At 47.7% G+C, this 14493-nt stretch overlaps 1 long non-coding RNA gene across 9 annotated transcripts in view; it reads left to right on the top strand.

Moving 5' to 3' along the window:
- Nucleotides 1–14493, top strand: part of LOC137222094 (uncharacterized) — a 143230-nt gene that overhangs the window by 7708 nt on the left and 121029 nt on the right. For 6 of the 9 annotated variants that reach the window (XR_010942313.1, XR_010942309.1, XR_010942311.1 and 3 more), the window contains exon 3: nt 3825–3919. The exons of 1 other annotated variant lie outside the window; for it this stretch is intronic. This is a non-coding gene — a long non-coding RNA (uncharacterized lncRNA). Of the gene's footprint in view, nt 1–3824; nt 3920–6009; nt 6140–11318; nt 11481–14493 lie in introns of all 9 variants that reach the window. 2 more of the 9 variants (XR_010942310.1, XR_010942308.1) reach the window with 2 other exon arrangements.

The following is a 14493-nucleotide window of genomic DNA, read 5'->3' as shown; positions in this document are numbered from 1 at the left end:
TGTGAGTTGCATCTGCCCCTGGTTCAGCTGATGAATAGTTAGTTGCATGTAGAGAATGTTGCTCATTTTGAGTTTATATACCTTCAAAGTCAGGAAAATAGGGAATGAAAATTTGCTATATTTATTTATTTATTTTTGAAATATTTATTTATTTTGGCCGCGCCTGGTCTTAGTTGTGGCATGCAGGATCGTCTTTGCTGTGTGTGGGATCTTTGTTGTAGCGTGCGGGATCTACGTCCCCGACCAGGGATCGAACCTGGGCCCCGTGCATTGGGAGCGTGGAGTCTCTTAACCAGTAGACCACCACCAGGGAAGTCCCTGCTATGTATAAATTATTCAATTTTGTAATAAAAATTTAAAAGCTGTCCCTTTATTATTATTTCTGTAAATTACTCAGAAAAAGAAAAAGGCTTCGTTGGACCAAACGATGATGACAGTTTTTTCCTGCTGTACTGGGGGCTGAGGTTACAGACGAGAATATTAAAACAAAAATCAAGTAAAATCCTTCAGGCAAGCAGGAGCCAGTGTAGAAGGAGCCAGTGAAGAAGCTGTTCCCCCACACCATCTTCCTTAAAACTCCCTGTTAAGGGTTGATGACTGTTTTACAGTGGGGGGCTTTGAATGAGAGACATTGTCATCTAACCTCTCTGTTTATTCTCCCCTTTCGTGGAACTCAGTACTTCTCAAAATTCAGTGGGGATAAGAATTATGTATAATAAAAACATGGATACTGTGTTTTATGTGTGGTAGGCAGGATTTTTAAGATTCATTTTGACCATTCAAGATTTTTACTTTGTTTGAAGACTTTAGAACCTACTTGTCTTAGTCTGCTGGGGCTGCCATCACAGAGTAGCATCGACTGGGTGGCTTAAATGACAAACATTTCTTTCTTTCTGTTTTTCTTGGCTACACTGAGCGGCTTGCGAGGTCTTAGTTCCCTGACCAGGGATCGAACCCTTGTCCTCGGCAGTGAAAGTGCAGAGTCCTAACCATTGGACAACCGGGGAATTCCCACAAATATTTCTTTTTCATAGTTCTGGAGGCTGGAAGCCTGAGATCAGGGTGCCAACGTGATTGGGTTCTTAGTGGAGGCCTGCTTCCCTGAATTATGCATAAAGAGAGGGAGAGAGGGGGAGAGAGAGATATTGAGAGAGAGAAAGAGACAGAGAGAGAGAGAGATCCATCTCATATCTCCTCCTCTTTTTATAAAGATATTAATCCCATCATGAGGGTCTGACCCTCATAACCTATCTAACCCTACTTACTTCCCAAAGACCCCACCTCCAAATACCATCACACTGGGGGTTAGGCTTTCAACATATGAATTTGGGGAGGACACAAACGTTCAGTCTATAGCACTAACCCACTCTGACATTCAGTCATTCAGTCAACTCTTGTGTGTGTCTGTGTGTTAGACCCCGTGTTGCATACTGGACAGCAAGGAAGAGAGAAACCCAGGCACTGCCCTTACAGCAGTACAAATTTAGAGAGGAGGAAATAATAATTTTTACAGCACTGTGTGGTTGGCATTATGATGGAGATGAGGGCAGGGTACTATGGGAACTAAGAGAATGGTTGCCCTCAACCACTGACCCCTCAATGGTTGACACCTCCTAAAAGGTGTCAAAGATGAAAAATGTTTAGTTTTTACGTTCGCTTGAAAAACAGGAACTGAAGAATGGTTAAGAGAATGGTTAGGAGGCATTTAGAAGGTGGAAACAGGGAGAAAAAGCATCCCAGGCAGCTGGACCAACATGCACAGAGGCCCAGAGGAGTGAGTGAGAGCAGGCAGGATGGAGACCTGGGTGGCCTGGTGTGGCAGGGAAGGATGGTGTTTTGGAGGAGAGGACTCTTGGCCGAACGTTGACTGGGATTTGATCCCGAGGGCCTGGTGTGTCTGTCTTCATCTGCAAGTAACAGAAAACCCAATGCAGAAGTCTTAAACAATAAAGATGAGTGCGTTACTCCCCATTCCAGAAAGTCCAGAGGTTGTGGGGCTAGTGAGGGTGCAGAGGTGGTTTGGAGGAGGAGACCTCCAGGGGGGGAACACCTTGAGAAGTCACGTGGCAAATTGGAGATGCGAAGGTAGAGGCAATTTTTACAAGCTTGTGGGGGACAAACTGGCAAGATAACCAGCTTTTGCACTTGAGGGGTAGGTGGGGAGAATGATGGAAGTTTAAGCCTTTCTCTCTCTCTTTTTTTTTTTGGCCGCACCGCGTGGCATATGAGATCTTACATGTTCTCCAACCAGGGATACGGAACCAGGGATCGAATCCATGCCCCCTGCATTGCAAGGACAGACTCTTAACCACTGGACCGTCAGAGAAGTCCCTAAACCTCTCTTTTACCTCTCTTTTACCAGTTCCCCCTTCACCTGCCCTGTGCTCTTCCACTTCTCTTCCATCTCCCACCCCCATCTCAGTCAGTGCTATCACTGCTTTTCTGGTTGCTCTAGCAAAAAAAAAGAAAATCCCAGGAGTCCTCTTTGTTATGAAAATGAGCCATTTTCTCCTTCCCTTCACACCTCTGTACGTAACTCATCACCAATTTGTGTTGTTTCTGACTCCAAAATACCTGTCGATTCTGTTCGCTTCTCTCCATTTCCACCATCCAAGCCTCAGTCATCTCTGTCTTGTCCTACCGTGGAGCTGACTATCTGCTCTCTTGCTTCCACTTTCGCTCACCAACACTCTCTCCAATCCTAATTCTCTGCACTGTGGCCAGACTGATAAAAAAAAAAAAACAACCAAACCAAGCAACCAACAAAAATAAACCCTCAACCCAATCCTATCACTCCGTCGCTTGACTCCAGAGGCCTCCTTAGAATCCAATCCACACTCCTGACCACGGACCGGAAGGCCCTGTAAGATCTGGCCCTGGTGATTTTGCAGACCTCAGGGGAACCACCCCCTCACTCATTCCCTTCCAGCATCTTTTTTCTATACTACAAATAAGCCAACCTCTTTCCTGCCTTAGGGCCTTCATGCAGGCTGTCCCTGCAAATCAGGGGCCTTGATCAGTTATTATCTTGTTTATTTATTTATTTTCATTGTTTGTTGTCTTACTGTTTTTCCCATCCAAAATGCATTATAAGGGCCCTGATGGAGAGGACATTTTTCGGCAAGTTCAATGTCAAATCCCTAGCACACACTGCAGTCCCTGACTCACAGCAGATTAAGTGTGTGTGTGGTTATTGAATGATGAAATGCCTTCTGGTTCCATTAGCAGAACTGGGACTTCCAGAGAGGAAACCCCGTTTGGGGGAAAGGTCGTGGATGTAAAGAGTTAGTGGGCCACCCAGGTGCGATATCCAATGCACAATTCAACAGCAACCTCCCCTTTCTTGTGGCATTTCATAGTTTGGCCAAGGCCCTGATTCCATACTGCTTTTTGCTGAAATTATTTCTAGGTTGAAAGTGCTTTCATATACACGGCTTTTTTAAACCTCTCTACAGCCTTGGGAGGGAGTAGAATTATTATTCCCATTTTACAGATGAAAACCTCAAGCTCAGAGATTCTTGTCCAAGGCACATACAGCTGGAAGGGTCAAGTCCAGATTTGAACTTGGGTATTCTGATTGCCAGATCTTTGTATTTTATTATTGTTCTGAAGTCAGAACCCACTTCGCCATCCCCACCAGTAAATAATAAGTATTATAGATCATGTTGCAAAACACTTTCATTTTGATGATGAACAAAGTGAACTTAGCCTGATGGCCAGAGGAATCCAGTGCCCATGTATGTGTGTGTGTGTATATATATATATATATATATATACACACACACACAAATATATATATATGTATATATTTTTTTCTCCTTAAGACCTTAAAACCTTGAGAGGCAGAAGAAGTAGGAAGAAGTAAAAGAGAGAAAAGTAAAAGAAAGTCCTCAGAAGAAAGAAATGCACAGGAACTAAGGTAAGATAACAATCTAAAAGGAAGCCAAAGAATGTTTTTTAGACTCTTCTTGGTTTTTTTTTTAAGTTTTTTATTTTTAAAATTTATTTATTTACTTTTGGCCGTGTTGGGTCTTCGTTGCTGTGCGCGGGCTTTCTCTAGTTGCAGTGAATGGGGGCTACTCTTCGTTGCGGTGCGCGGGCTTCTCATTGTGGCGGCTTCTCTGGTTGTGGGCTCTAGGTGCACAGGCTTCAGTAGTTGTGGCACATGGCTTAGTTGCTCCATGGCATGTGGGATCTTCCCGGACCAGGGCTCGAACCCGTATCCCCTGCATTGGCAGGCGGATTCTTAACCACTGCGCCCCCAGGGAAGCCCACTCTTCTTGTTTTTTGGCTAGGTAACAAACAAAAAGAAGTGGGTAACAAGATAAATTAGGCATACAAAACTAAAGCAAGAGGGCTGACAATTGATGAGAAAAGAGCCCTCGGGGGTTAAGGCAGAAGGAGAGAGAGGGAGAGGCGGACCAGAAGGGGATGCTCTGCAAGAAGCCTGGGTCCATCATCATCAACCTCGTGAAGTTCACTGCAGGCTGGCCGGTGCTGGGTGTTTAGGAGGGACAGAAAAGAGGAAGGTGTTGGGCCCTTGACGTCAGTTACTGATGGTGGAGATGAAGAAGGGTAAGGAGAGCTAATCTATGGAGTGTGGAGGGGAGGGACAGCTCTTGGGTAGGTAGGGATCTAGGCACTGTGGCCTTCAAATCTCAGCCTTGATGCCGGTTAGCTGTGTGATCTCAGCCAGGTTACTTAGCCTCTCTGTTGAGGCTTGAATTTATGTCAAGCAGCCTCAGTCTTCTCAACATAAGTTCAAGGATAATAATGTGTGCTTCACAGGGTCGTTGTAGGATTACGTGAGATAGCGTGTCAAATGCCTTGCTTTTGGCACCTGGCACTCACTGAATAGCCATTGTTTGCCCCAGTGATCAAAGCAGGCAGTGGTGGCTGTGGCCACTCTCTGACCCACATCCCAGTGTGAGTAAGAACCGTGACCTTCTGTTGCTTTGGACACTATCAGGTCCTCAGAGGACAGGAAACAGAGTTGGCGAGCTGCCCCCTCCTTCTACCTTGGTTGATGGTGAGACTGGGGTGGGTTTCATCTGGGGTCAGCTGTGTGGGTAGCAACTGGGTCCATTTTTATTTGCAGGTTATCGTGTGCCGTTACTTAGCACATTTGCTTTTTCAAAATGCCTTAATGGAATGCTATAGTAAAAAGAGAAAAATCTTTCATTCGTATGTGTGTGTCATCCAAATGATATTTTTAAAGATTTATTTTTGTGTGTTCACGATGTTCTTGAATAATCTTTCCATAAGTACGGTCAAAGATAAAACACGTGGTCCACAAAATCTGGTCGTGCATAGTTTAGAGTATGACTGTCTTTTGACCAGCCCTGGGCTACATTTCCCGAGTTCTGCACTGTGTTTCCTTAGGAGGGCTTGCGTGAGCCGGTTTGCTGACTGGGAAACTTTTGAACGCAGACCAAGCTAATGGTGGTACCCTCTGCCAGTGTCACCCTTTCCCTTTTTCCACCCACGATCTGGCTCTCTGTCTGGACTCGTGGAGGCCAGACTCTTTGTGTCTCAGTCATTTATTCAACAAATATCCGATGGACACCTTTGCTGTGCTGGGTGCTGGGCTGGGCTTTGTGGGATATAGTGGTGAATAAGATGGGCAAGGTAGCTGGTCCCATGCTGCACGTAAAGTAATGAGAAAATAGAGTGTCTAAGGGCCTGTGTCAATGAGCGTGGTCTGAGAAGGCTTCTCTGAATAAGGATTATTTCTATAAAAATCTGAATGACATGAAAAAGCCCACCGTATGAAGACAGAGGGAGGCTACTCCCAGCCAGAAGCAGAGTAAGAACCGAGGCCCTGAGGTTGGAACTAAGGTTGATTTGTTCGAAGAACTGAAAGGTGGTTCGTGTGGCCGAGGTCTAGTGAGTGATGGGGAAAGTGGCAGTAGATGAGAAATTTAAGGCCAACGGCCAGGGCAAAGGCCTGCTGTAAACAAAATACCATAGACTGGGCGGCTTAAACAACAGATATTTATTCTCTTCCAGATCTGGAGGCTGGGAAGTCTGAGATCAGGGTGCCAGCCTGGCTGGGTTCTGCTGAGGGCTCTCTTCCTGGCTTGTAGATGGCCATCTTCTTGCTGTGTTTTCACACGGTGGGGAGAGAGAAAGAAAGAGGGTAAGCTCTGTGGTCTTTTCTTTTAAGGGCGTTAATCCCATCATGGGATGCTTCACCCTCATGACCTCATCTATCCTAATTATCTCCCGAAGGTCTCACCTCCAAATAACCTTTCCACCAGGGGTTAGGGTTTCCACATATGAATTTTGGGAGATACAAACATTCTGTCCGTATCATGAATTTCACTGTTAAGCATAATCTTAGAGAGGGAGGGAGAGGAGGGCATTGTGGCAGCAAAAACACTTGGCCAAAGGCTGGGGGAGAGCATGGCTTGTTAGGGCTTATCTCTTTTTGCCTTACATCTCTGCTTCTCTCTGCGGATCCACTTTCTCTGCATTTCTGGGCCACGTGGCCAAAGATGGCCTCACCTAACTGTAGAGTTTTTGCATCTCTGCCATCCAGAGATCAGCCCAGAGTGAGCTGGAATCTCTCTGTTGTAATTCCAAATTCCAAAAAGTTCCTAATTCCAGGGGGAGAATCTGATTGGCTCAGATCTCTGCTCTGATGCTTCGTGGTCAAGGGGGTAGGGCCGTGGGATGTGATCTCATGGACGGGTACCCACCCTGGGACTCTGTGGATGTGGCTGGGGGAGCAGTTCCCTAAGATGGAGCCTCACTGGAATCAGGGCACCAAGAGGTACCCAAAGGTGTCAACTCTCAAGAGTTGGAGGGAAACGCAGCAGTTGTGAGTTGCCTCTGTCCCCACTCAGCTACACCCAGCTCTCTGGGTTCCTAGGTCAGCTTCAGACTGGGAAGGGAGATGGTCCTCCCCAGGCACCACAGAGAAGACAGCATCAGGAGTTTGAGAGCCAAGGGAACCACACAGGAAAGCAGAGAGTAGGCGGAGCCTGGCTAGCGGGTGCCGAGGTCCTCGGTGCCACCACGGAAGAGCCTTGCTGTGTGGACTCCGCAGGTGGCTGTCAGGATTATAGAGCCGCCCAGGACATGACTTGCTGGTGTCCGCCCTTTCCTCACACCTTTAGAAGTGAGGTCCTCTGGGGAAGACTTTCACTGCCACAAGGTCACCAGGGTCTGGAGTGACTCTTGGGATCCAGGTGATGAGGTTGGAGCAGAGGGAACATTCCAGGCTCCTCAGAACTGATTGAGATCTCCATGACCCATCCTGAGCCTCACCTTGGAGTCACCCCAGTGAATCCTGGGCTCCCTTTTCTTGTCCCCCCCCCCCCCCCCCCACTGCTCAAGTCTGCCTCCCTCTCTTACACACTTCTGTTCTGTTCTCTAGCAGTTTCCTCGAGTGTAGACCTGTTCTTTCCAACGAGTTAACTGAAAGCTACCTGAAGTCAGGGGTGGCTGTGGGAGGTTCCCTTTTCTGTGTGACTCGTACGGTCCTGGACACGGCAAAGGCTCTTGGCAAACATTTGTCCACTGAATTGAAAATGGTTTGTGAGGGGACTTCCCTGGTGGTTCAGTGGTTAAGAATCCGCCTTCCAATGCAGGGGATGCGGGTTCCATCCCTGGTCGGGGAACTAAGATCCCACATGCCGTGGGGCAACTAAGCCCACACACCACGACTACTGAGCCCGTGCACCACAACTACTGAGCCTACACGCCACAACTACTGAGTCCGTGCACCACAACTACTGAGCCTGTGCACCACAACTACTGAGCCTGTGCACCACAACTACTAAGCCCGCACGCCACAACTACTGAGCCCACACGCCACAGCTACTGAGTCCACACGCCACAACTACTGAGCCCGCACACCACAACTACTGAGCCCACGTGCTGCAATGAAGACTCGACACAGCCAAAAATAAATAATGAATAAATAAATATTAAAAGAAAAAAAAAAGAAAGAAAATGGTTTGTGAGTCTGACCTATTCTCAATTAACCGAGGACCAAAGTGGGTCTATGGGATGGGTCCATATCTATGCAGTAAATGTCAGAATCACCAATCATCATTTACTTATCATTTACTTATCGCCTTTGCGGCTTTTGCCATATTTGCATTCTACTCATGCAATTACTACTTACTTTCTGCTTTTCTTTAAAGCGGCGCACATTTTTCACTTAGAAAATTTATTTTAACAGGAAACTTTCTTCCATGACCGTGCATGAAAACGAGTATTTACCTTCCTGTAAACAGAAGGTGATTGTAAAAATAGATACACGTCTCTTAAATAGAAAGCACGTGTCCATTGCCCTGTGAATCATCTTGAGAGGTCCAGTAACACACACATCACACTGGCCCCGGACACACTTCTGGATCTTGGGCAACTTGCCATTCTGTGATGTGTGGGCATGGCAGCCAGGGGCTGCCACTTGCTGTGGGCGTCACTGAAGAGGCAGCTTGGGTTACCAGCAAGAAGGCCCAAGGAAGGCTCTGATGCCTTTCTCTCATCTTTGGGGACTCCCTGCTGCTTCCCTCCTGCCCTGTTCCAGGCTCCTCCTGCCGGAATAGAGCTCACTCCTCTCCTTTCCCTGTCAGCTGCTAGTCCTGAGAAAAGCTATGGTGAAGGAGGTGAAGGAGGTGGATGAGGAGGAAGAGGGGGGAAGGGGGAGGAAGAGAGGGAGGGGGAGGAAGAGGGGGAGGAAGAGGAAGAGGGGGAGGAGGGAGAAGAGGGGGAGGAAGGGGAAAAGGGGGAGGAGGGGCAGACGGGGAGGAGGAGGAAGAGGGGGAGGAGGGGGAAGAGGGGGAGGAGGGGGAAGATGGGGAGGAGGGGGAAGATGGGGAGGAGGCGGAAGAGGGGGAAGAGGGAGAAGAGGGGGAGGGGGAGGGGAGGGGAGGCCTAGTGGCATGGGAAGGGGAACTGGGCCTGTAGAACAAAGGCTGGACAGTTGGCTTGGAGGCAGAGAGAGCAGGATGAGGGCCTGGAAGATGGAGGGGAGGGGGCTGAGAGGTGCAGAGGGTTGACCATAATCCTTTGCCCCAGGAAAGCAGTTTTGCCCGAGAACAAGAAGACAGCACAGTGCATACTTGTCTCTTGAGCCTTGAGCTGCTGGCTGGGTAGACAAGCACAAAAGCAACATTTTGGTTCTTATCTTGCAATGGGTAACCCTTCTGCAGGATGAAGGACTTTACAGTACAAGGCAAGGTACAAATGTAAAAACAACAGTGTTGTTCTTAGGGTAAAGATTCTCTCCCTCGTTCTCTCTGTCTTGGATGTCTAGACTTGGCCTAATGACCAGTTTGGATTTCAGCAGGTTAAGAGGTCAGATGACACAGCAGATCATCAATAACCCTCCAGATTCCAAGTCTGCCGTGTTCTGGCTCACTGTAGACACAGAGGCTCCTAGAGCTGGCGGGGACCTTGGTGTGAAGCGTCTCTTCAGGGCCCCTTGGCCGAGCTACTTCCAGCGCACCCGGCAACTCCAGAATCTGACCATGAGGCTGGTGAGGGACTATCCCGGCAGGTGACCTCCTAGCTTTTCCAGGCTGCCGATGCCTGAAGCTGCAGCCCCTGCCTACGGGACCCCAGACTTCCGGCTCCTGTGCAGATATCATCGTAGTTTAGGACAAGTCTTTGCGAGGATGTTGGGAACCAGTGTGCCTGGCTGAGGACTGGAGGGGCCCTTGCGAGCTCCTGGCGAGTATTCTTCTTGTGCCTCTAGATCAGGTTACTCAGAGGGTGACCCAGGCTGGTGTGCTGCTGCGTGGGGAAACCAGCCACCATAGGTATATGCTTGTGTCTGAGTTCTGAATTTATCTTTTTGCTTTATTTCAGACAAGTCGTTTAACCTCTCACATCTAAGTTGACTGTCTAGTTTGAATGCCAGTTCTGCCACTTGCTAGCCGTGTGACCTTGGGCAAGCTCTTAACCTCTCTGTTCCTCTATTTCTCTGTAAAATGGTGATAATTATTGTACCACATCTCTTAGGGTTGTGATGATTAAGAGGCTTGACGTACATTAGTATATAGAGGTCCTAGAGTTGTGTCCGCTGGGCCTTAAGCACCATGCAGAAGTGTGAGCTACTGACATCCTCTGGGGCTCCCGCCTCCACCACCCTCTTTTTCAAAGTAGTCTTTTATTTTTTCAAGGTACAGGTGTACCTCTTTTTCCACCACCCCTTTTGTGCTCGGCAGGTGTCTGAAGCAGTGTTGGTTGATGCCCACGTCCTGATACTGCTGCTACACTAACCTTTCATCCTTGAGCCTGGGTATCCTGTATCCCGCTGTGTGTGTATCATCCAGTTTGCGTCTGTTCCCCCACCCTCCTTAATTCTGTCAAGTAACAAGGCTCTGTTCCCCCCAGTCTTCCTGCCCTGCCCCCCATGATCACCTGCCTCACCTTTCTCCCAGTTTACTGCTGTCTTCAACCCTCTTCCTGCTCCTCCGCTTTCAGTAGCCCCGCCCCACCTCCATCCTACTAGGTGTCCAGGTGTTAAGTAGGCTTCCACTGAAGTCTAGTGCAGATCCACCCATCGTCTCCTGGGGGTCCTCTGCTTGCCCCCTCAGGGCTCCAGAAGGTGCTGACTCCAGGGAAAAATTCTCCTCTCTGCCTCACACCCCTCCTCGACCACATGGCCCGTGCCCTTGGCCATAAACTCTTCTCTCAGGTTCCCTTGCACGTGGGAGAAGCCCTGAGGGCAGCCCGTGTTGCTTCCCGGGGTCACTCCTAGCTGCTTGGTCACTGTGTTGCTTCTGCCATTTTGAAGGCCTTTCCTTCCACCCTGGTCCTCACTGAGGCTCTCCACTCCCTCTGTGGCCTGGCTGGCATCTGTGGACGGCCTGACATTCTGGTTCCGTCCCCTTGGTTTCTGGGCTCTTTGGAGCCACCCTCCAAGAGTGGCTCCACCCTCCACTCTCCCACCTGTTCTCCTTTAGGTCTCTCCCTTGGAGACGTCATCAGTTACCATGCATCAGCACCGCTGGTTTCTCTCTATAGTGACCTTGACTCCTGCTCTGTGTGTGGCTGTGTGTCCCCGCTGGTCTCAGTGCGCGTACCCTCGAGACATCAAGACCCAAGCTCCCCAGCCTGCCCTCCAAGCTGGCTGTTCCTCTTGATTCCCTCTGCTAACCACGGGGACAGGGAAGTCCTTTCCGGCTCAGTCTCCCAGCATTGTGTCCGCCCCTCCCGTCCCTCTGGGCAGCCTGCCTCTTGCGGCTGTTCTTCCGTCCCCTCAGCTCCTCTCCTCTCACCAGCCTGGGATCTGGTCCTTCCCTTGGGTGGACTCGTGCAGATTTCTCAGTGGTCTGTTCTTCCTGGTCTATCCTCAGGCTCCCTCCAGATTGCAGTGCTGCCCGTATCCTGGGAAACCCTTAACGACTCCAGGGGCCGGGACACGGGCCCCAAACCTCTCAGCACAGATTTCAGAGTCCCCGAGCTGAATCCCAAGCAGCAGTTCCCTTTCTGCTCCCTCTCTGGAGGCATCCTAGGAGGTTAGTTTTGTGTGTCAGCTTGTCTCGGTCATAGTCCTAGCTGGTTAATCAAACGCAAAGCTAAGTGTTGCCGCGAAGGTATTTTGTGAGTGTGGTTAGCATCTACAGTCCTTTTACCTTAAGTAAAGAAGATTGCCCTAGATGATGTGGATGGGCCCCATCCAGTCAACTGAGGTGTCCCTGAGAAGGAATTCTGCCTGCACACCGCGGTATCAGCTCCTCCTGCGTTTTCAGGCTACGGTCTGTCCTAACAATTCAGACTTGTCAGCCCCCATGATCACGTGAGCCGGTTCCTTACAAGAAATCATTCTGTGTGTGTGTGTGTGTGTGTGTGTGTGTGTGTGTGTATGTGTGTAAATATACATATACACATATATATACATATACATGCCTGTAGATATGTATGTATGTGTTCCTGTAGGTTAGGGTTTGTTTCTCTGCAAACCCTAACTGGTATACCCGCTCTGGCTTGGCCCAGACCTCACTTTCTGGAACCCTTCTCTGAGTAGCCAGCCTCTAGAGGCTGTGCCTTTCAACCTATTCCGAGTGCCTTGACTGTCTGGATCCCTCCTTGACTTTGCTCACATAGTGCCTGGTGGGGTTACATAGCTTTAAGTTTGTACACTCACTACTAGATTCTTTTTTTTTTTCCTTTTTCTTTTTTTGGCCACATCGTGTGACTTGTGGGATCTCAGTTCCCCGACCAGGGATTGAACCCAGGCCACGGCAATGAAAGCCCAGAATCCCAACCACTGGGCCACCAGGGAACACCCCACAATTCCATTCTTGAGGAGAGGTATTCCTCTTGTGCTTCTTGTTGTTTTTAATTGAAGTATAGTTGATTTACAATGTTGTGTTAGTTTTAGGTGTACAGCAAAGTGAATTAGTTTTACATACATATGTATCTATTTTTTTTCAGATTCCTTTCCTTTATAGGTTATTAAAAATATTGAGTATAGTTCCCTGTGCTATTACAGTAGGTCCTTGTTAGTTATCTATTTTATATATATAGTAGTGTGTATATGTTAATTCCAAGCCCCTAGTTTATCCCTCCCTGTTCCCTTTCCCCTTTGGTAACCATGTTTGTTTTCTGTCTGTGGGTCTATTTCTGTTTTGTATATAAGTTCATTTGCATCATTTTTTTTTTTTTTTTTAGATTCCACATATAAGCGATATCATATGATATTTATCTTTCTCTGTCTGGCTTACTTCACTTAGTATGATCATCCCTAGGTCCATTTTGTGCTTCTTTGGTTCTTCCTCAGCTCCCAGAAGAACTGGACACATAGTAGGTGGTCACCAAGTATTTGCTGGATGAATGAATGTGGGGGGATTTGGTGGTAAGTTGGGGATGGTGGTGACTCTAAGCTGATTACACTTTCCTGGATTTTCGGCGGGGAGAATCAAGGGTATCTAACCCAAGGTCATTCTTCAAAGAGTTGGTTTATTCTTTATGTGTTTGAGGCCTGCGGCTCTAAAATATACCCAGACTGCATTTCTTTCCCTTGTTCATTCTCTCCCTGCCCAGCAACGGTTTCCAGATCATAAGATAGAAATTCAGACGTAGCAGAGGAGATTAAGACTTGAAACTCCTGTGCTTCCAGACAGTCATTTGGTTGGTGGATACACCTTGATTTTTGTAGTGCTTAGAACTGCATCTTGCTCATGCTTGAATATCATTCTTGGATTTGCCTCCTAAGTGGCCATTCCTTGGGTATCTCCAGGGAGTTCCAAGTGGAAAACCACAGAAGTGCCCATATACATTCGGGTAGCTGAGTAGACTGCAGGACCAGGGCATCCTCAGGACCTGGAGCCCAGTCTCTACCATGCAGGCTGACTCCTTCTGGGTCCCTGGTGATGTGTCATTCATTCAAGGAGTGCCTGCCTTGAGCTAGGGAGCTTTTCAGTTTTAACAAAAGCCAAGGCCTTCCTGGAATTTTCTTTTAAAGACCTAGTACATAACCCTGCTTTACCTCTGCTGGGACGTTTTGAAACCCTCATGCTTTCTCTTTTAACCAAAAACACCACTCCTGTTGGTAGGCGAGGCAGGGTTAATGAGCCCAAGGACAGCATGGCAAATGACTTTTGAAATGGCCCAAATTCCTTTAATTTTGTCGTTTTATGGAAAGGTCAAATAATTGGACAAAAAAGCCTTCGATGAGTTATATTTAGGGTTTACAAAAAAGCACACTTTGTTGATAAAATATGAACTGTTTGAAAGATTTATAAGAGTCTAAAATCCTGCATAGCCCTTGAGAATTTGAAGCAGCAGGAAACCACTGTGATATTTTTAAAACAAGTATTTATAAAAGTAATTGGGTACTCTTGATGTGGAATAAGGAGGAAAAAAAAAACTGGTAAGGAAGCTATATTGGACTTGACATAAAAGCGAGGTATGTAATTTGGGAGCAGAATGAAGGGCGAGGGACGCGCACACACAGTACCTGCGGGCCTCTCTCGCTCTGAAGAGCTGGTGGCAGGGACAGAGCGGTGCTGGGAGGGAGGAGGACTCTTTGGGGCCTGCGGGCAGTGCCCAGGTATTGGAGCTAATTTCTGAAACCCCAGTTTAAAACTCCGAGGCCCTCTAAAACTGATTACATGCAAACGGGACAGAAAACACATGTTTCTGAAAACATTTTGGTTAAAATTAAAAATGTGGCAGAGACTGTGCCAATAATTTACTTGAGAATATCCCAACCAGATGCTGCTAGCCCGTAATTCTGAGTAATTTGCCAAAATTATGTATTTACTTTAATCCTAGAGATGAAGTTAAAATATGCATGGTTTTTGTTATTTGTGATGCAAAAAAAAAAAAAAAAAATCCCGTGTGATTTCTGCTAATACCGGATGGAGGACAAAGAAATGGGCAGGACGTCTATTAGCTACTACTCGAACCCGTAGTGGAGCAAAAACGCTGTCAGATCCTCAGAGTGCAAGACCCTAGGAAGTTAGGCAAACATTTTTGGGTAGGACGTTAATTCATGAAATGACAACCTTGCATTAAGAAAGTGTT

Source organism: Pseudorca crassidens, chromosome 3 (assembly GCF_039906515.1).
Source record: "Pseudorca crassidens isolate mPseCra1 chromosome 3, mPseCra1.hap1, whole genome shotgun sequence".
Taxonomy (NCBI): Eukaryota; Metazoa; Chordata; class Mammalia; order Artiodactyla; family Delphinidae; genus Pseudorca; species Pseudorca crassidens.
The sequence above is the reverse complement of the archived record's forward strand: the minus strand, read 5'-3'. Positions and strand labels throughout refer to the sequence as shown.